The 23,237-nt window shown below is 33.4% G+C and overlaps 2 long non-coding RNA genes across 5 annotated transcripts in view; one reads left to right on the top strand and one right to left on the bottom strand.

The window, feature by feature from the left end:
• Positions 1-23,237, bottom strand: part of LOC141375661 (uncharacterized) — a 105,052-nt gene that overhangs the window by 80,318 nt on the left and 1,497 nt on the right. For 3 of the 4 annotated variants that reach the window (XR_012384456.1, XR_012384455.1, XR_012384454.1), the window contains exons 2-5: positions 22,744-22,804; positions 20,747-20,860; positions 14,513-14,666; positions 7,703-7,812 (exon numbers count right to left, since the gene is read on the bottom strand). This is a non-coding gene — a long non-coding RNA (uncharacterized lncRNA). Of the gene's footprint in view, positions 1-5,242; positions 6,714-7,702; positions 7,813-14,512; positions 14,667-20,746; positions 20,861-22,743; positions 22,805-23,237 lie in introns of those variants that run through there. The other variant, XR_012384453.1, reaches the window with a different exon arrangement.
• Positions 14,539-21,092, top strand: LOC141375662 (uncharacterized). Its single transcript, XR_012384457.1, has 4 exons — positions 14,539-14,699; positions 14,841-15,029; positions 17,185-17,383; positions 20,158-21,092. It is a non-coding gene; the product is annotated as an uncharacterized lncRNA (long non-coding RNA).

Here is a 23,237-nt window from a genome sequence, read left to right as displayed (position 1 = left end):
CAGCCACGTGGAAATATTCCACACTTCTGAAGGCCTTTCATTATCACATTTCCCCTCCGTTTGTCTGAACCTTCTTCAAATGTGGCTTTCTCCGTCTTTAGGTCCCTTCTTCAGGGAGCCAATTAAATGGCAGCGCGCTTTCTTTATTAAAGACTTAAAACATCACAGCCTATGGGAGACTGACAAGCCTAATGCGAAGGGAGCTATATAGTTATAAAATAAAATTCATACATATTTACTGAGATATTCAAAGTGGCATAAAAATGATTTCATCCGTTGGCATCTCGAAGAACGCCAGCAATTAACCAGAACGGGAGAAAAAAAAAAATGTGTATCCCGCATACACTTACGTGAAAGATTCCACTTAGAAACCAAAAGAATGGGAAGATTTACGGCCACCAATGACCCCGAGTGCTCATAGTGGAAAGCCTCAGGAGAACTGACTCAGGCTTTATGCCAAACACTTTAAGATTTAAGGAGGTGATGAGGAAACTATCCAGATGAGAAAGGAACACATTGGTAGGAGGCACAATACCCTTTCTTTTTCCCACTTAACGCACACTCACGCGCAGAAATCCTTCAATCTTGTGGAGGCAGAGGTGGAGGTGAGGTGTTACTCGCTGGCCATTTTGCCAGTGTTGAGGATTATGTTTATAGAGATTGGAAAACGAAACGAACGAGTAGGTTGTTTTCACTACGGGAACATTAACCACCACAGGAAGAGCTGTTGCCAGAGCCTCCATTTAGGAGCGGAAATAAAGAATTTGTCAGCGTAATCGGAAGGTAATTAGGTGAAGCGGAGCAGTCGGACCAGGTTGCCCCCTTTGCTCTATGAGGTGTCAACTGCTAGCTGTCTTAGCTTGGCAGACGTCTAAAATCCACAGCAGCAGGGCTTGGGAATCTGCGGTGGACCTGCAGGCTTGCCGTTCTACTCAAGTGCAGATTTTGTGTGTGTGTGTGTGTGCGTTGTGGAGCCAAACAACATGACATGATCACAAATATCCTGAAAATGTGGTTTTAACCCAGTACGTCCTCAGACAGGAAGCCCAGGGTCACGCTCAGTGTTTGCATCATTTGTGTTCTCAGCTGCTAATTGGCCAGCTGTTAAATATGGCGTCATTACAGACTGATAATGACTGCTGCGTTCAAAAAGTTAAAATTTCTAGATTAGAACTCTAGCTATTTGTTCTTGTTGATGCATTAGTCAAATAACAAATGGCCTGCATTGGGAAACTCATGCCAACCATCTTTCCATATGCTGTACTGTAACCATTTATAAATCTGTTGTCAACTGAAGAATTGTTTTAAGGTTGCTGCATGAATTTCTGCCAATTTAATAAATTGTTTAACATTTGAAATCAAGTTAGTGAAGAAAAAAAAAAACATAAGAAATGTAATATTTAAAGGGTCACGGAACACCAAAACACATTTTTTGGCCCCCTTGTTTCTTTTTTCCCCGATTTCTGTTTAAGGGAGAGATTTTTTTTAAACAGTTTTAAACATAAAAACTCATTTTAATAACAAATTTTTAATAACTGATTTACTTTATCTTTGCCATGATGACAGCAAAAAATATTTTACTAGATATTTTTTCAAGACAGTTCTATACTTTAAGTGACATTTAAAGGCTTAACTTAATTAGGTGAACTAGGCAAGTCAGGGTAATTAAGAAAGTTATGTATAACAATGTTTTTTTCTGTAGATTATGGCGAAAAAAATATAATGGGGCTAATAATTTTTACCTTAAAATGATTTTTTTTTTTTTATAAAAACTGCTTTTTTTCTAGCTGAAAAAAATATATATATAAAAAATAAGACTTTCTCCAGAAGAAAAAATATTATCAGGCATACTGTGAAAATTCCCTTGCTCTGTTAAACATAATTTGTGAAATAAAAACAAATTTAAAAAAATTTTAAATTCAAAGGGAGGCTAATAATCCTGACTTCAACTGTATATGTCCCACATTGCTAAAAACACTATTAGGACACATATATTTCAAGCAAATTAATTCTTCCGTTTTAAAAAGAAAATTTGAAGCTATGTCACGGCGATTGGATCCTTTTGTGAATTCCAGCCTGTAGATTGGATGTCTAGCAGGTACAACGTGATGTCTTTGAGCTTTCAGCATTAATTCTTGAGAAAGACTTGGTGCAAACTAATCAGCGCTCTCTATTGTTAATGAGGTGCAATTTCATTAATTTGCATGATATAGCTTCGATACAAGTTACAGTGTTCAGATGGCAGAGATGCCATGTTGTGCTGCCAACCGTAATTAAAACAAGTGAAAGCAGCAGAATTGTTTTTGGAGACATGGGCCATAAGTGTTGCGTTTAAAAAAGTGCTGCTACGAAGGTTTTATTTTCAATTCCCCGCTATGAGAGCACAGCTGGACTACATGTGGTTTACAGTGGTCTGCTAACACATGACAAAAATACATTTATAAGGAACATTTTTTTACCCGAGAGCTTTCCGCATCTGGTAATGTTTAAAACTCGTGTTTGCCGCTCGTCTTCTTTTAAAAAAGACCCTGTACCAGTTCGTGTTGACTGCCCTGTCTCTACGGATTTGGTAAGTGTGTGATCAGTGTTTTTTGTTTATGTTTATTCAGAGGCAAAATTAGTTAATATCGTCAACAGTCTTCTTTCAGTTTTTAAAGACATATCTTAGAATGATTAGGTTGCTTTGAACAAATGTCTCTGCTAAATGACTAAATGTAATGTAATTCATTGATTAAGTTAACAATTGTTTTTGCAAATTTACGTAAATCAAAACAATTAAGTTGTACCTAAAAAAAACTAGAATTGTGTTAAATCAGCTTATTTTAAATAAGCAAGCAGCAAAAATCTTTTTGAGAGTTGTTTACTGATGAGTTGTGCAAAAATTTGTTTTAAAATTGAATTTGATCTGTAAAAAATGTCATTGATCAAATTATTCTGCAATACAGTAGTAAATGTTGCATATAAAATACCATGTATGATAATAACATGGTTTTACTAAAAATTCATTTAATAAGTTCAGTCAAAATACTTCTGTAAGACTATTGCAAAGTCGTGTGATTATCAGTCATGTTGAATCAATGAAAGCAGTTAAGTATTCTGTTTGTAATGCAAATATATGGGGATTTTCGGGGATTCTTCATGGGCATTTGAAGTTTCCGTAAAAATTGCTGCAGTTCACACGTTGCTTTCATGACAACACAGGAAAAATATTTTTTTTGTCTTGACTCTTGGTTTAAATAGCTAAAAATTTCAACATTCATTCTGAACACTTATATATTTGTATACTATATACATTTCTGAAGATCGTGAATTATGTAGCCAGAGCTACTGTACATATGGCTGCATTTTATCTTTAAAACAAATGCTACGGGGCAGTACGATGCCATTTTTTTCTAGCTCACTAGCTGACCACTTACTGCATGTGGACGCTTTTCCGCTGTTACCAGTTTGTCTGCTAGCTCGACACGTACGTTGGCGGACTTGAGATGCAGAGTGGAGTTGCCCGCAATGACGAGGTTCGAGTCCAGTGAAGAACGTTTCCAGAAAGAGGTTAAGACAAAAACAGAAGCCAAAAAATAAAATAAACAAAGTAAATAACAGGATGAGAATGTACTAAGATCTGAAAACAGGGTAAAAATCAGAGAGCTTTTGTTTTCTGGATTGCTTTTCAAAACACTGCGGTTGGGTTAGGCAAAGTGGTGGGCTGGTCAATCTGTGCTTTTTAAAATACTATTGGTTGGATTTAGGAAAGAGGTAGGGTGGGGGTGAATTGGTCAGTCAGTAAATTGGTCAGTTAGACAACAGCGGCCTCTGGTGGATTTACGCGAGAACAGCAGGCGCAAATGGCACCTGAGAGAAATTTGAGATCTGAAAAAGCATATACAATGGCCTCTGGCAGATTCTTGTAAACCAAACCTGCAAAAAAAGTTGCTCCTGGGACATACTTTGCTCTCTTCAGAAATGTATCCAGGGGTACATAATCAGAATGAGCCTGAGTTGAAAAATTCTCACATCAAGAAGCATTTTCTAGACAATAAGTCAAAATTAAGTGAGTTTTTCTTTAAAACAAGCTAAATAATCTGCCAGAGCATGGGGTAAGCAAAATATAGTACTTCAAAGAAAAAATCTGATTATTTAACTTACCCCATTGGGGTATTTTTGCTTTCGTGTACTTGTAATTATGCTACTGATTTATTATTTTTTACCCAGATATACACCCCATCCATCATCTCTATCAATGTAAAATTATGAATTCTTTTCCAAATACTACAGAGCTATTCAAGTCATCTTGGAGAAATTGTATTGATATCACAATATTATATTGATAATATAATATCTCCAAGATGACTTGAAAATAATGGCATTACAATGGCATTTTGTTTTGTAATGTGTATTTTTAAATAACAATTCATTTTAATGCTGTTTTATTACTTCTATACAACTATATTTTGATAATAATACACCTAAATATTCTATAAAAAAAGCCCACTCCCATTAAAATGCCATGACACCACCAAAGGTCAAAGGTGAACTTGGTCATGTGCAAAGGTTAACCTAGATTACACAGCTGTGGCTCTCCAGCGGTTCTCTCTTATGGATCTCAGCCATGGGTCATACAGGTCGACTGGGTTATGAGAGGTACAGTCTGAGCCTTCATGACTCAGATATTACTGCTGCAGGCTATCGCTCTCTACAAAACCCCCCTCTCGCACACTCTTTATCCCCTGACGGCGGACTGAGCCTATAATGTGGGGCTTTCATGCGAGATCACAGGTGCTTATTTAAAAAAAAGACAATTTTGTTTTTCCATAATTTCATGTTATAGCTTTACCTGGACTTATCAAGAGCTGCTATCTTTCTGTAACTTAATGAAAGATATGTTTGCCTTACTTTTCATGCAGCATATACATGTATACAGCTGCTGTAGTTAACAACTGATATCACTGATCTTAACAGTATGTGCTCCATGTTTCACTATACAACATGGTAGCACGCAGCAGGCACACAACATCATTAGATGTTAATATTAGGTTAGATTTAGGTCATGACATCAAGTGACCAAAATTCAATGTCTAGCCAGCTGTTATTTGACGTCCGATAACAAAGTCAAATTACGTTGATATTTGGTTGATTTTAAGTTGTGTTGGAAAGTGAGCAAAATCCAATGTCTGATAGATGTGATAGTGGTAACTTTCACACAACATCAAGGTGTAAAATAATTAGACGTTAATATTTAGTTAATTTTAGGTTGGACATTGACGCCAGCCTGACGTTGGGTTCTGACATCAACTCAATTTTTATTTCCAAACAAAAATCAACGTCCCCACGACGTTGGGGTACAACGTTAATCTGATGTCATTTTGACGTCCTGTGCCTGCAGGGAACTCACGATAAATGGCTGGGCTATTTCAACCAAATCTAGGTAAAATGTGACCCTGGACCACAAAGTCAGTCTGTTTTTACATTAATGTATATCCTGACTTTCTGTGGTCGTTAAAATCCCAGGATGTCCTTCAAAAAGAGTAGGGGTTTAACCCTGGCATCCTGGCCAAATTTGCCCACTGGCATCTGTCCATCATGGCCTCCTAACCATCCCCATATCACAATTGGCTTCATCAATTTCTCTCCTCTCCACCAATCAGATGGTAGTCCACAATGGTGGTGAGTGAGGAGATTCCCCCAAAAATGTGTAAGTGATTTGAGTGCCCAGAAAAGCGCTATATGAACGTAAGGAATTTTTATTATCATTTATTAATTTATAGAAAGCTTATTTTAACCATTCAGATGATGTATAAATCTCAATTTTTTTTTAAATACACTTATGATTTTTGTGGTCCATGGTCAAAATATGTAAAACATATAACACTGGGTTAATTTTTAAAATTGATACTAAATTTATAGCCCATATTTAACCTAACTTTTTGTTTTATCCATAATTTACCTAAATGTGGGTTGGAATAGCTCAGCTTTTTTAGAGTGTAGATTAACATGAGTGAAACTAAACTTATAAAATCAATAGAATAGAATCAATAAAATAACAAGGTTTTGCTTGGGACTTGCAGATAATGCAGACAGCATGAATATACAACACAAACAACTAAATTTGTTCAGAAAGTAGTTCACAGAAACCAAGATAGCAGAAAGCACTGACCATTTGCTTTAAGAAATACAATTACATTGACAACAGCAACATTTAAAGGTCGTACTTCTAACCATAAGTAAACCAAATCAATGAAATTAAATACTACCCCATGACTACTACTAATAACACTATCAATAACAATTAAATACGTGTATAGGACATTGGAAATTTTGGATTGAAAATTAAAATCTTTAAATAAGTGCAGTTTTAGGATTTTGAAAAACATAAAAAAGAAAAAATAGCAAAATAGAAACACTTTTACCAGTGGTCTCCCATACATTTGAAACAGTAAGCCGCATATGTCAGAAGTAAGCAAGCCATCATATACCAGGCCGTTTATCATGGGCAGCACACATGATTTAATGTGAGTGGTCAGCACCCTGAAGAGGTGTGTGAAGAGTCAAGACACTTCCTGCTGCGTCCTTTACAAACAGGAAGTTTAAATCCTGGGAGCAGACAGTGTCTGAGAGGCATAATGGCGTTTGGAGAAATATTTTCACAGGATTAACCCAGACCACGGCCAACTATTTTCTGTACAGGGTTTAGGGTCCATGAAAGTTGAAGAAAACATCTAGAGAACATAAACATCTACAATCAGCTAGAGGTGAATTACCATGTGTTGACGTTAAAATAGTTACCAATACCGTTTTGAACAGATTTGCCAGTTACAGCGCTCTCCACTAATTTTGGGACTCCTGCTTGTCCTTACAAATCTGTACTTTAAGTTAATTTTATTCATACCTAAAGGTAATGTTGAAGTATAAAATATATTAATGTGGTAACTTTTTTATGTAATAGTAGTATACTTGTAAGTTTACTACCTGAATACCAGTTGGGACTAAATTAGTCAACTTTTAGTATTTAAAAGTACAGTATAACAGAAGTAAAGTTTAAGTTCATATGTACAGTAGTCCACAATTAAGTTTGTAATTTGTACTTCCAGTGAATTTTTGAGTATACTGAAGGTTTACTCTTAGAATACCAGAACTATTTTGTGAGGGAAGAGAAATTGTGACGTGGACAAGTATAGGGTCCTGCACTTAAAATTTGGTATCTGCATTTCAATCCATCCAAAGACACAAACTGTAGTGAACACATATACACCACTGACATTTAAGTAAATGCATACTTATGTATACTTATACTATGAAATTCAACATAAAGCAAATTTCAATTAAGCACCTAAAGTACATTTTAACTGCTTTTTCATAAGGGTAACTAAAAGCAAAAGCTGTAGTGGGAAAAAAAAAATTTTATTAAAGCTTTTATTAAAATATATATAAAGAAAAAACAACTGAAGTTGCTTAATTTTGTTTTTGGATGAGAATTTAATTTTTATTTTTCTTTTAAATCCTTTCAAAAACTTTGTGATGTACATCTACTGAAGGTGACATTAGATTGACATTTTGGAAACTTTCTGAATGCAAGCCTCAACTAACTTCTGCAATTTAATTGTCTAGCTGTAGCCAGAAGTACACATGACAGCATTTAATTTATTAAATGAACGCTACGGGGCGGTATGACGCCGTTCCTTTTCGTGTTTACTAGCTGACCACTTACCTCTGTATGTACGGATTTCCGGCTGTTACCAGATTGTCCAGTTAGCTCACCATGTACATTGGTAGACTTGAGAGGCAGAGAAGAGTTGATCACGACGACGGGGTTCAAGTCTGGTGAAGAACAGTTCCAGTAAGCAGGTAAGACGAAAACAGAATCCAAAAAATTAAATAAAGTTAATTAGAGGGTGAGAATGTGGTAAAACATGGTAAAAATCAGAAGAGGGCTTTTCTTTTTATGAATTGCTGAAGTTGGTTGGATGGGTCAATCTGTGCTTTTTAAAACACTATTGGTTGGCTTTAGGGAAGGGCGAGGGTGGGTCAAAAAGCAAACACATTGGCCTCTAGTGGATTTGGAAAACAAAAACTGCAAAAACGTAGCTCCTGGGACATATTTTGCGGCCTCTAGAAACGTATATAGAGGTACGCTTTCAGAGTGAGACTGGTTTGCTCATATTATGGCCAATTTGGTTGGTTGAATTCACCTATATCACGGTTTTAGACTGTGGGGGAAACCGGATCACCTGTAGAAAACCCACACCAACATGGGGAGAACATGCAAAAATCCACACAGAATGCCAAATGACTCAGCCAGGACTCGAACCAGCAACCTTCTTGCTGTGAGGTGACAGTGCTAACCACTGAGCCACTGTGCCGTCGGTTTTGTTGTCTTTGTTAATATTTCTAACAAGAGATCTAAAATGTAAACAATAAAGGTCATTCACAGCTTTCTCTGCTCATATTCACTAAAGGTGTTAATATTAGCAGATGGCAATGTATACATTCTTCTCTTTTTTTTTTTTTTGTAGTCAAAGTTCCATAACTCGAATACCTCCATCAAACCTTACATGTTTTTTTTCAGGGGATGTAATTTCAGCCACTTAAAGATCATTAAAAAGAGATCATATTAAATATCGCTGGTTAAGAGGCGTACTAAGGGGCAATAGAGACCGAAATAATGAGCAGATTTGTTTGTCAGTCAAATTCTGAGCAGCTCGATCTCTCTGGCTGTCTGAGGGCCCTTTTTTTTCTTGTGCAAATCTAGCGATGAAATGTTGACAAAACAGACAATTTTGTGTAATTTTCTTGGTGGCGCTCTTTCAGCAAGCCGGTCACTCAGAACCCGCTCATTTGGCGTCGCACCACGGCACGACCTTTGACATGTATCTCGTCCCGAACTTCTTCTTCGAAGGGACGTAACAGTTATGCCTTTCAGGTCAGGTGGACGCGGCCTCAGAGTTTAAGGCTGAAGGGCTATAAAGGCTCTCTTTGTGTGTCTTTCCCCTGCGGAGCATGAGCAGAGGGATAAGAAATGTGGTTAATGGCTCAGGAGTGGGCTAATCATCGGTTGCCATTACTGCTCCAATATCAGCAGGGATGACAGACTTATCAATGACAAAGGGCCCAGGTGAAGACCCGGACCGGCCCCTTCAGTTTTGATCTCTGGTCCGCAAAGAAGGAGCTTTCATTGGAGCTAAGCACCAGTAGCTATCCTTCTCTTGCTTGTACTCTTTCTGTCTCCTTCTTTCTCTGTTTTCTCTCCGGCTGTGCCAGGAATCACTCATCCGCTCCCCCCCACCACCCCCCGCTCAGGCCCCCACGTTGTGTTCTCTCAAGCCTCAGCCATTATATCCACAATTTGGCTTAATTTCTTAGGCAACTGCAATGTGATAATGCATCTCTGTGAAGAGGATATAAACTCTCAGGGTTGTTCTTTTCATTTAACCTTTATTGTTCGTCCTGCATTGTGTACAGGGGGTAAGCTGAATCTGCTTAAGCTTGCCTTGAATAATGAAAATGTTCAGAAAAGGTCATGACAGATAAAGATATTGCATTGTTTCACTTAATCACTTGAACAATAGCAATAGTATTAAGTGTTAATATTACACAATAATGAAATAAAATGTAAAATAAAGATACAAGTTATCATCACTGAAGATTGCGTAATTCTAGTTGATCATTTTACATTTTTGCATATGTTTTGAATTATTAATTTTTTTTATTTACTTTAGATTTATTTCTTGACATAACTGGTTTATTTGTAGTTTGTTTATTACAATTTGCCACCAAATTACCGAGAATGGATCACAAATAAATTTACATAACATTTTCATACATAGAAATTGTAAATACTGTAGCTAAATGAGCTGCTTAAAATATGGAAAGCCGCATTCTGAAATCAATTTTTAGATGTATATATATATATATATATATATATATATATATATATATATATATATATATATATATATATATATATATATATATATATATATATAAATAAATAAATATATATATATATATATATATATATATATATATATATATATATATATATATATATATATATATATATATACAGTTGAAGTTAGAATTAATTATTAGCCCCCTTTTGATTTTTTTTCCCTTTTTTTAAATATTTCCCAAATGTTTAACAGAGCAAGCAAATTATCACAGTATGTCTGAACATTTTTTTTTTTTTTTTTTTTTTTTAATAATTATTTTTTAGGGGTTTTTCACCTTTATTTTGATAGGACAGTAGAGAAATCAGACAGGAAAGCACTGGGAGCAGAGAGAGGGAAAGGATCGGCAAAGGACCTCGAGACGGGAAACGAACCCGGGTCGCCACCAGCACACTGGTGCTATATGTCAGCGCGCAGAACCACTAGGCTACCAGCGCCGACATGTCTGAACATTTTATTGCGTTGTTAAAACTATTATGTTTAGAAATGCATTCATTCATTCATTCATTCATTCATTTGAACCGCCAACTTATCCAGCAGGTTTTTACGCAGTGGATGCCCTTCCAGCCGCAACCCATCTCTGGGAAACATCCACACACACACACACACACACACACACAATGGACAATTTAGCCTACCCAATTCACCTGTACTGCATGTCTTTGGACTGTGGGGGAAACCGGAGCACCCGGAGGAAACCCACGCAAACGCAGGGAGAACATGCAAACTCCTCACAGTAACAACATCTGAGCTGAGGTTCGAACCAGCGACCCAGCGACCTTCTTGCTGTGAGGCGACAACACTACCTACTGCGCCACTACATCACCTATGTTTAGGTTAAAAAAAAGTTTTAAAAAAATGTCTCTTAAATAGAAATTGTGGAAAAAAAAAATAAACAGGGGGGTTTATAATTCAACGCCTAATAATAAACAGTATACAGTTGAGGTCAGAATTATTAACTTCCCTTCTAATTTTTTAATTACCCTAACCTCCTTGGTTAACCTAATTAACCTAGTTAAGCCTTTAAATGTCACTTCAAGCTAAATACTAGTGTCTTGAAAAATATTTTGTAAAATATCATTTACTGTCATCGTGGCAAAGATAAATCAGTTATTAGAAATGCGTTATTAAAACTATTATGTTTAAAAATGTGTTGAAAACATTATTCTCTCCATTAAACAAAAATTGGGGAAAAAATAAACAGGGGGGCTAATAGTACTAACTTAAACTGTTTACATATTAGGGCTCCACGATATTGCAAAAATCTGACATTGCAATATTTTGTATTTTTTGTGATATATATTGTACTATGCAAAAAGTGAAATAATCAGTTTTATGGTTTTCAGACTAGTCAAATCATATTCAGGCACAAAAAACTTTGAATATGTAACAACACTGCAAATAATAGTTTAAATAGTTTTTTAAAAATCTCTTTAAAATTACTGAAAGTGTCTGAATGCTTTAAACTCTCTTAGAGCTCAAAAAATGTGCAAATGATAAAATTGTGCTCCATTATGGTTAAACTGTGCAGTAACTCAACAAATCTAATGTATTTTGAACTGTGTGACTATATAATCCCAATATAATGTATATAATCCTAAACAATTAAATCCCATTTTAACAATGCATATCCTGCGATGTGACTATTGTGGATGCGCAGATTGACATATTGATGTTCAAATGATATATACAGTATTTGTGCAGCGCTATAGAGTATGTATTATTAATATGAGTCTACAACCTTTGTCTTTTGAAAATATTATGAAAAGCTTTAGCCGAATATCTCTGATCACCCTCTAGGTGTCAAATGAGAGCACTTTATTTCTTAAAATCAATCAGCCACGTGTTTCGGTGTGGGAAAGCTCACATCAGTATCATGCTTCAGGCATATATTGCATGGTTATTATCTGTAATTAGAGCTTGCTGTACTGGAGTGCAGAATTGGTGATTAGGTGTTAAACAATCAAAAGAGGAGGCAATGAACTACAGATGGGAATTTGAGCCTGAGAGTTATGTTCTGAGGACTGGGAGTGATATTAAATGAATGTTTTAGGATTACATAACAAACTCTTATTGCATACTTGGTACCCTGAAAAAAAAAAAAAAAAAAACAGACGTTTCACATTTAATTACAAAATACGCTTTAAATTTTTGCAACATATAAAGTATAGAAATGTCTACAATAGTTGATTAGCATTATACCCGTTTCTTTCTTGCTTGACTTGAGTAAAGCTACATTTTCAGAATTATTAAAATGTGACTTTGTTAAAGCATTTCTATAAAATATAGTAGTATATCTGGGGGGTGAACAATTTTGACTGAAACAAACAATACAAAACCTCTCATGTTCGATCATGTTTGTACTTTGGGTTTGTGGAATTGTAAGCAGCCTTCTCAAGTATATGAATGCACTCAAAAGTGTCCAAGGAGGAAGTTAGAAATGAGTACAACAGTTCTGTGTGGTTCTCGAATCTGATTGGCTAATAGCAGAGCGATGTTCTGCAATATCAGATGTCCTACAGCCACCCCACCATTATGTATTACTCCACCCACATAGAGTGACAGATCAATAAACTCACTACAGTTTGACAAATATTGCAGCTGTTGGACAACATAATGTACTTTTGTGGCTTTTTTAGGTGAGAATGTAGTTGCTTAGATTGCAACTATGCAGTTTATTTAAAAGGACAGAGCCTTTTTTAAATATTTATAATTTCAGAGATACAGCGCCATCCAAAAGATTTTAAAACTACAGCTGATCCAATCATTATTAAACTGGTACTTTCTAAGTCGATCTCTCTCCTTTGTATGTTGTAGTGCTGTATTTATACCATAGTAATTGTAGTGTATTTAGTGTGAGATGGTACTCGAATATTAGGAATGTATGTATTTTGTGTTGGCCACTCTTTTTATAACCCTAAGTTCCTTTCTGGTTGGCCATCTGTTTGTTTCTAATGAGTCTCCTGTTCTCCTTACTGCAGACTAGTTCAGTAAAAAAAAAAAAAAAAAAAGAAAGAAAGAAAGAAGAAATACCCCCATCTGTTTAAGCAGATTTATTTTCCAACACATTTCTAAACATAATACTTTTTATTTTTTTAATAGCTTGATTTATTTTATCTTTGCCATGACAGTAAATAATATTTTACTAGATATTTTTCAAAACACTTTCATACAGCTTAAAGTGACATTTAAAGGCTTAACTAGGTTACTTAGGTTAGGCAGGTTAGGGTATTTAGGCAAGTTACTGTATAATGATGGTTTGTTCTGTAGACTATTGGGAAAAAAGCTTAAAGGGGGTAATAAATTTGACCTTAAAATAGTTTTAAAAATAATAATAAAATGGCTTTTATTCTAGCCAGAATAAAACAAATAAGACTTTCTCCAGAAGAAAAAAATATAATCAGACATAATGTGAAAATTTCTTTTCTCTGTTAAACATCATTTAGGAAGTATTTAAAAAATTCCAAGGGGGGCTAACGATTCTGACTTCAACTGTACAGTTGAAGTCAGAACTATTAGCCCCCCTGAATTGTTAGCCGCCCTGTTTATTTTTTTCCCTAATTTCTGTTTTACGGAGAGCAAATTTTTTTTAACACATTTCTAAACATAATAGTTTTAATAACTAATTTCTAATAACTGATTTATTTTATCTTTGCCATGATGACAGTAAATAATATTTGACGAGATATTTTTCAAGACACTTCTATACAGCTTAAAGTGACATTTAAAGGCTTAACTAGGTTAATTAGTTTAACTAGGCATGTTAGGGTAATTAGGCAAGTTATTGTATAGCAATGGTTTGTTCTGTAAATTATCAAGAAAAAATATAGCCTAAAGGGGCTAATAATTCTGTCCCTAAAATGGTGTTTAAAAAATTTAAAACTGCTTTTATTCTAGTCGAAATAAAACAAATAAGACTTTCTCCAGAAGAAAAAATGTTATCAGACATACTGTGAAAATTTCCTTGCGCTGTTAAACATAATTTGGAAAATATTTAAAAAAATTGAAGGGGGCTAATAATTCTGACTTCAACTGTATATATATATATATATATATATATATATATATATATATATATATATATATATATATATATATATATATATATATATATATATAGATATAGATATAGATAGATATATATATATATATATATATATATATATATATATATATATATATATATATATATATATATAGATAGATAGATATAGATAGATAGATGATAGATAGATAGATAGATAGATAGATAGATAGATAGATAGATAGATAGATAGATAGATAGATAGATAGATAGATAGATAGATAGATAGATAGATAGATAGATAGATAGATAGATAGATAGATAGATAGATAGATAGATAGAAAGGAATTTGAGATTTTTACATGAAAAAAACTGCTCACCACATTAGTGAATTCTTTTTCTGAATGTGTGAAATACTGCAAACTGAACAGGCAAAACACACAAGATATGAACTTGCTCCATAATCTGATCACAATATAGTATGTTTCAATCCCCGGCTTTGCCAAAATAGTAACTTTAGAGGAATAAGTCACACACACATGCACACCTGGACAACCCGAGCCTTTCACCGGCAGTCGTGGTGAGGAGCAGCTACTGACAGACTCAAACACCTGCTGTTCTCCCTCAGCGATCCTGGGTTTTACAGGACTGGAAGGCTATTATTCTGTCCCGGTGCTGACAGCCAAGGTATTTCTGGACTCCTGAAGCACATACGAAAACAATGGCCAATTCATGTAAGTTAGTAGCCTATAGAAAAAATAGCTTTCATTTTTTTCCAAGCCACTTTCCAGCTTGAAAGCCACCTATCATTTTTATAGTATAATGCGTAGCAATGTCTTATTTGAGTCTGAATTCCTTTATAATATCCTTTTCAGAGGGTCAAGCTTAGCTTTTGAAGAAATCGGCAGATCAGTTAACACCCGCAGTGACATTCACCTGTGACTTAGCGCTGGTTGGCCAAGAATGCAGTGCACCTGTAAACTGGGGTTACTCTGATCTCTATCTTCAGATATCAACGGCAGAGCATCAGTCATCGCTGGGGTTTTTGATCTCTTACTGGAGTGGTTAAGTATAGAAACATTACAATAAACATTTTCTCAGAATTGCGATGTTTATTGTGTTTATATTTATATTATATTTTGGGGCCAAGGATCGAATTGTTATAGCGAACTGTAATGAAAGTCTGTATGTGCTCTAAATCTGCTAAAAAAGGTTTCATCACAGCTCCACCTTTTGGTCAAACGTTATAACGATATTTCTAAAAATGCTAATAACGTTTGACTATTTTTGCCTATTGGTATGACATTTGTCTTGATACATTCCTTGGGTTGTCCTAAGAATTTCAATACTAATTATGCATTAATTAACTGAACTTCCTGTCCGCCATAAAGCCTTAAGTTAAAAACCTATTTTTTTTAAAATTCCTACATCGTTTGGCTGATTTGCGCCAAATTTGAGTCAATAGGCATAACACTTTTTGTTTACTGCACTGACAAATGTGATGACATAATGCCAAACTACTTAATCGCTGCAATAGTTTGAATTATTGAAACAAAACTTAATGTGTGTGATCTAGACCTGACAACGGCCAAACTATGTCAGTTTGCACCACCTTCTTGGTAAAATTGACAATTAAATTATATCAATAGAAATCATACAAATTTTATCAAAAAAGTTTTAAATAGTTTTGTCTACTGTCATGAGACTGGTCTTACAGATTCCTTGGATCATACAGAGAACATTGATACAATTGATTCTCAAATTGACACGACTTCCTGTCGACCATCTTAAATTAGTTTGAAAATCTGTTGTTTTGAACTCTCCATAGATTGTTAGCCAAATTTCCACCAGTTTGGCTTAGAACATGCTGCCAAAGAGTTGTAGAATTTTACCGTTGCTCTGTAGCTTGTTGCTGTGCTTGTTTATGATGTTTATATTTCGAAAGTGGTAACAATTCACAAATTTCAGAATTGCTAGTTTGTAACTCATAGTGAGTTGTGTAGAATCTTTAAAAATATTCTCTTTTTAGAATCACAATTTATATTTTGTAGTTAGAGCAAATAATTCACAAAGCACACGAATCATAACTTTTTCAGTAAATATTTAAAAATCATAACTTTTTTTTTAGAAATATTTCTTAAAATTGCATCTGTGTACATCTTGCAATATCAAGCTAATATCTCAAAGTTCAGATGTGTTTTCTCAGAATTGCACCTGTTTTGCAATTTCTATAGCTTACAAATTGTAACTTCTTAGAATTTTTAGTTTATAACTCACAATTGCAGCTTTTTTTTGTTATTATTACCTCATAATTTTATAAATATTTTTCTCATAATTGCGAGTTTATTTTTCTGAATTTTGAGTTCGCGATTAAGAAACTGTGATTCAGAAACTTTTTTTTTTTAATTTTGTTTCCTAAAATTGCATCTTTGAGTCATGCAATTTCCAGTTAATATCTTGCATTTCTGACATGGTTCTTAAAGTCGTGATTTGTTTCTTACAAAATCAAATTAACATTTCACAGCTGATATATTATTCTCAGAACTGTGACTGCAACTCTTAGAATTGCAAGTTTTGATTACGAGTTAACATCTCTCAATCCTTTTTTTAAATAATTATTATTGCAAAAAAAACATATTTGTTTTTCATAATTATGAATTTTCTCTTGATTTTGAGTAAATATCTCATAATTCTAACTGCTTGTTTCTTAAAATTGTGCCTGTATCATGTAATCTCAAAATTGTGAGTTAATTCCTCTGAATTTTGATTTAGCAATGCAGTTCTGATTTAGTATCTCACAGTAAAAAGATTTCACAAACTACATTTTTGTTTTTCAGAATTATGACTTTGCATCACTCTTATAATTCTGACATTTTTAACATGTTTACTTTGCATCTTCCAATTACTAATATCTTCCATTTCTGACTTTTTCTTATAGCTTCAATTGTATCTTGCCATGTTAATATCTCACAGCTATTTTTTTTTGTATATAAATGCTATAATGTTATATTTTCTAATTACTTCTGTATAGCTCATACATTAAATTACCTTATGAGAATTGCAAAATTATAATTCCTGCTTCTAATAAAATTTAATATCAACATTGTGACTTTCTTGCAATTTTAAATCATACACGTTTTATATTAGTCTTACTGTTATGACTTTGTATATTGCAATTTTAAGCTAACTTCTTACATTTCTTTTTTTTTTTTTTTTCAGAATCTCAGAATTTGTATCTTCCAGAAATCAGCAGATCAGTTAACACCCGCAGTGACATTCACCTGTGACTTTGCGCTGGCTGGCCAAGAATGCAGTGCACCTGTAAACCAGAGTTACTCTGATCTCAATCTTCAGACATCAACGGCATGCAGAGCATCAGTCATCACTGAGGTTTTTGATCTATAACTGGCACGGTTAGGTATAAGATCATTTTTTAATGTGTATTACCGGAGCAAAGTATGGATTTATTGATGTGTAAATCACATTATAATGACAAACGTCCAACTTCTGATTGATTTATTGACTGATACAATCAATAGTTTAGTGAGTGAAAATAAATCTATCCAGCAGGTCATAAGATGTTGCTGTTTTAAGTTTTTATTGCATTTCTTACTTTCACAAAATTGTTAGCTCACATCTAATATGGCCATTTGTTTTCAAAATGGCAAATTTATATCCCAAAATTTCAAGCAAACATTTCACAAACCAAACTACATTATGCACATATTTATTCATGACATTTTTCTTGATTCTAAATCAATATCTCATAAAATATGACTTTAAATTCTGATTTTGTGTGTCATATTTCTTCTTATGGTTGTAACTTTTTTTCTCTAAATTCGGTGCTTCTTTTAATCCTCATTTGTAAGCTGCTCTGAAAAAAAAAGTCTGCTTATAGAGCTAATAATTTTTCTATATAATAATAATAATAATAATAATAATAATAATAATTGTAAATTAATTGTGTTTTTTTTTTTCTTTCTTTTTTCTTCTTATTGTATATACACTACCGTAAGTTTGCGGTCAGTAAGGATTTTAAAATGTTTTAAAACAAGCTCATCCTGATCACCAAGGCTGCATTTATTTAAATCAAAAATAAGTACAAATTGTAAACTTGTAAAATGTTATTGCCCTATAAAATAACTGTTTAAAAGTAGTTTATAATTTAATTTAATAATTTATTGCAGTGATTTTTAAGATGAATTTTCAGCTTCATTACTCCAGTCTTCAGAGTCACACGATCCTTCAGAAATCACTAATATTAATTTGTTATTGTTAGTATTATTATTTTTATATATATATATATATATATATATATATATATATATATATATATATATATATATATATATATATATATATATATATACAAACACACACACACACACACATATGAAGTCAGAATTATTAGCCCCCTTAAAATTTTTTTCTTCTTTTTAAAAATATTTTCCAAATGATGTTTAACAGAGCAAGGACATTTTCACAGTATGTCTCAATATTATTTCTTCTGGAAAAAGTCTTATTTGTTTTATTTCAGCAAGAATAAAATCATTTTTTTAATTTTTAAAACACTATTTTAAGGACAAAATTATTAGCCCCTTTAAATTATATTTTAAATAATATATTTTCTCTATAATCTACAGAACAAACCATCGTTATACAATAACTTGCCTAATTACCCTAACCTGCCTAGTTAACCTAATTAATCTAGTTAAGCCTTTAAATGTCACTTTAAGCTGTATAGAAGTGTCTTGAAAAATGTCTGGTAAAATGTTATTTACTGTCATCATGGCAAAGATAAAATAAATCAGTTATTAGAAATAAGTTATTCAAACTATTATGTTTAGAAATGTGTTAAAAAAATCTTCTCTCCATTAAACAGAAATAGGGGTAAAAAGTAAACATTTAGGGGGCTATTAATTCTGACTTCAACTGTATATATATATATATATATATATATATATATATATATATATATATATATATATATATATATATATATATATATATGTGTGTGTGTGTGTGTGTGTGTGTGTGTGTTTGTGTGTGTGTGCGTGCGTGTGTTTTCAATTGCAAGTTAATTTCTCTTAATTTTGACCAACTATCATGCGGTTGTGACTTTTATTTATTTATTTGACTGTGTATCTTGCATTTTTTTTGTTTATATCATACAATTCTGACTTTCAGAACTGAAAATGTATATTTCATAGACATTATGTCTTGCAGTTTTAGGTTATCTGAGTTCATAATTAATTGTCTTGTGTTCAGAACTTATTCACCTTATTGAACACATCAAGTTATACATCTCACATATTTCTTGTATCTCATAATTCTGAGACAGAAAACTTTGAATTCATTCATTTTCCATCAGCTTGGTCCCTTTTTTTTTATTAGGGGTCGCCACAGCGGAATCAATAGCCAACTTATCCAGCATATGTTTTACACAGCGGATGCCCTTTCAGCTGTAACCCAATACTGGAAAACATCCATAAACTCTCGCATGCACACTACAGCCAGTTTAGTTTATTCAATTCACCTGCATGTCTTTGGACTGCGGGGTAAACCGTAGCACCAGGAGGAACCCACTTGAGCCGGGAAAGAACAAGCAAACTTCACACAGAAATGCCAACTGACCCAGCCGTGCCTTGAACGAGCAATTTTTTTGCTGTGAGTTGACAGTGCTACCCACTGAGCTAACGAAACTCAGAATTGTGAAACATAAATAACTAAAAAAAAAGTAAAGGTGCAATTTAAGATTTAAAGACTTTTTTCTTGTAGATCAGAGCAAGAAATAATGTGCAATTCTGACTTTTCCTCCTCACAAATCTGAGTTGATATAACACTTTTCTGGGAGATCTAAACCTACAACTACAAGTGGATAAAGTCAGGATTGCAAAATTGGAAGTTTTTTATTTTATTTATTATTTTATCCAGTAGTACAAACAGAATTCCACCAAACACTCTGTTGCAAACTTTATTATATTGTATTTTTTGACAAAAGTTCAAAAAGACCATTAATTTAGAAACCTTTTGTATTATTTTAAATCTCGACTGTCGCTATTTATCAATTTAATGCCTCCCTGCTGAATAAAAGTATTAATTTCCTTCGAAAGCCTAAAGCTTTTAAACACTAGTGGTTTCGGCATTTTAATCACATACTCCATTTCTTTGTTTTTGATCCCTGATATGCAGGCTTGGGAAAGACTAGAAAATGATCATCCAGCGAGGCCCGTCTTAAGCAGGAGGGGAATTTGCAAAGTCACCTGGGCTACAAATCGCCGCGAGCCACTTCTGAGCTCCAGGGCCACCCCGCTCGGGTCCCCAGCTCTGATCCCCTGCACCGACCCCGCTCAAAATCATCCCCATTAGCTTACAGCCCAGGAATTCTCGGTCAAGTGAATGCCGCGATAGCTAACAAAGCCCTATTTCAAGGAAGATTACAACTTTAACAGGAAACCCTTTGATGAGCAAGACTGTTTGAAAATGTTATCAATATCACCATCGGCCCTTGAGGTCAACAAAACCATTTCTAATCGCCTCATACCTGTGGCTGATTATTCTCTTGTGTTGTTGTGTGTGTTTTTATATATGTATATGTGTGTGTGGCTCTTTAAAGGGAGAAAAAAAAAGAGAGAGAGAGAGAGAGAGAGAGACAAATGAGAGGAAAAATAGATGAATTATCTTACTGTCAGAGAATAGAGGAGAGACTTGTTTAACATGGGCCGCGCTCAGGAGCACGTGCGATGACAAAGCGATTTTGCTTCTTACACCGGTCACCCACCTGCACTCAGATTAGGTCAGATATTCGCTTCTGAGGCCAAGCTGTCCTTCAAATGAGATGATGAAAAAAGCTCATTGTGGAGAGCATTCTTTCTTGGTTGGAGTGGAATATTTTCTGAAAAAAAAAATAAAATAAATAAATCATATTAAAAAAAAAAAAGCTATGTGAGTGTGTTTTAGAGATTTTATGTAGTTTTTTTTTTTTGAATACTGAATACTGTTTTTTTTTATATGTTTGACTATTTTATATCTGTCTGTCAAATGATTTTGTATAGAACATTTATTTTTATAATTATTTTAAAATTGTGTTGTTTTTCTGGGTCAAAGATTAAAAATTTGTATGAGTGTATGCCTATTTTTTTCTGAGCAAAAATTATAATGTAAATCATACATTTTACTATGCTTTCCAGAGGACAGCCTCTAGAATGGAAAAAAAAAAACATTAAAATAGATAAATTAAAAATAATAACATTTTTAAAAACTCTATTTAAGGATCACAGTGTTGCCTGGAAATACTAACTATTTGTTATTGTACTATAAAACTTTGTATTACTGTCCTTCAAAGCACTATGTTTACACAGATTTTACAAGCAAAGGGCTTTTAGTCATTTAAAATTGAAGAACTATGTTAGGATCACTTATACTTTTACATATTTAATAAGTAGACATCAAAAAAAGTATTTGGTTTCATCTTTACATATACAGTTGAAGTCAGAATTATTAGCCCCCCTTTGAATTTGTTTTCTTTTTTAAATATTTCCCAAATGATGTTTAACAAAGCAAGGAAATTTTCACAGTATGTCTAATATGTTATTTTCTTTTAGAGAAAGTCTTATTTGTTTTATTTCTGCTGGAATAAAAGCAGTTTTTAATTTTTTAAAAACATTTTTGGGACAAAATTATTAGCACTTAAGCACTTTTTTTTTTATTGTCTACAGAACAAACCATTGACATACAATATCTTGCCTAATTACCCTAACCTGACCAGTTAACCTAATTAACCTAGTTAAGCCTTTAAATGTCACTTTAAGTTGCATAGAAGTGTCTTGAAAAATATTTAGTGAAATATTACTTACTGTCATCATGGCAAAGATAAAATAAATCAGTTATTAGAAAATGGGTTTTTAAAACTATTAGGTTTAGAAATGTGTTGAAAAAAATCTTCCCTCCATTATTGGGGAAAAAAATAAACAGGGCACTAATAATTCAGGGGGGCTAATAATTATGACTTCAACTGTTTAGTAGATATCTGTTACACTGATGATGACGATGTGACCAAATCACCCATATTTTTACATTTATATTCACACAAGTTATTTGACTCTTGCATTTACTATGTATTTAAAATCCTGTTTTTTATTTAATATAACGTGAACACTGAAAAGGAACATCATATCTTAGAGGAAACAGAAAAGGCCAACTCAATGATGTGACTGTCACTGATATGATCATATTACTCAAATGACACATGTAAATATTAATATAATTTACAGCTAACCTATGCTTGGATAGGTGTAACTGTGTGTTTCAAAAACTCTGCATATGACAGTAATTTAGTCCAATATCCAAATTGTACATTTTATTTGACTGTAGAATGTACCAAATTCTCATTCAAAAGCTGTATTTGTAAGTTAGCTTAAATTAATTCCAGCAAACAAACGCAACAGAAAACATCTGTTGAGTTGCAGACAGACTTTGTGGCACTTGCTAGTTCATTTGTGGCCCTTTACACGAAAGATGTAAATGACTCAAAGGGATTGCTGCACAGAATAATTATGAAATGACTTGGATGTACAAATAGGCTAGGCATTATAGGCTAATGTTTGTACATTTTAGTTTGTGCATGGTTTATTATTCTACCCTTTGTTGTTTTGATGTCTTTGTGATTATTAAAATGATATTTAAAAAACTCTTTTAGTTACATGTATAGTATAGAAATTTTACAATTTATTTTTAAAGCTTTTGAAACGAGAATTAAGAATGTGTTGTGGAACTTACCAACGTTTGACTCCATGGCTGAAAGAAAGGCTCAATCAGTTGAATTTTTGATCATCCAGTGCTGCAGATGACACATTTAAAATGTTTAAGAGTTATATAATGCGTTACTTAAATAATTATTCAATCTGTAGAGACAGATATGCTACTTTCTGCCAATAAACTGGGTAACATGAGAGAACCTCTGCTCTTTTACTTAGATTAGCCTGTTGCGCCCTCTGCTGTTGGATTAGTAGTGAAACAGCTTGAAATTGACCAGGTAAAGATGCAGATTTATTATTATAACTTCATTCTGAGTTTAAAGAAAAGTCATGATATGATTTTGAACAGGGTTTAGAAATTAGAAAATTAAAATATTAAGTTAACCAGACAAAACATGTTCCTATCTTTTGTCTATGTTTCTAGAATTCAGCATTGACTTAATGTTTTATCTTTATATTGTAGTGTGTGTTGGACTACAGCTGGTCTAGCAAACATTAAATTTACAGTTTCAAATT

The sequence above is a fragment of the Danio rerio genome, chromosome 8, assembly GCF_049306965.1.
Source record: "Danio rerio strain Tuebingen ecotype United States chromosome 8, GRCz12tu, whole genome shotgun sequence".
In the NCBI taxonomy this organism is placed as follows: domain Eukaryota; kingdom Metazoa; phylum Chordata; class Actinopteri; order Cypriniformes; family Danionidae; genus Danio; species Danio rerio.
This window is presented reverse-complemented; position numbering and strand designations above follow the sequence as displayed.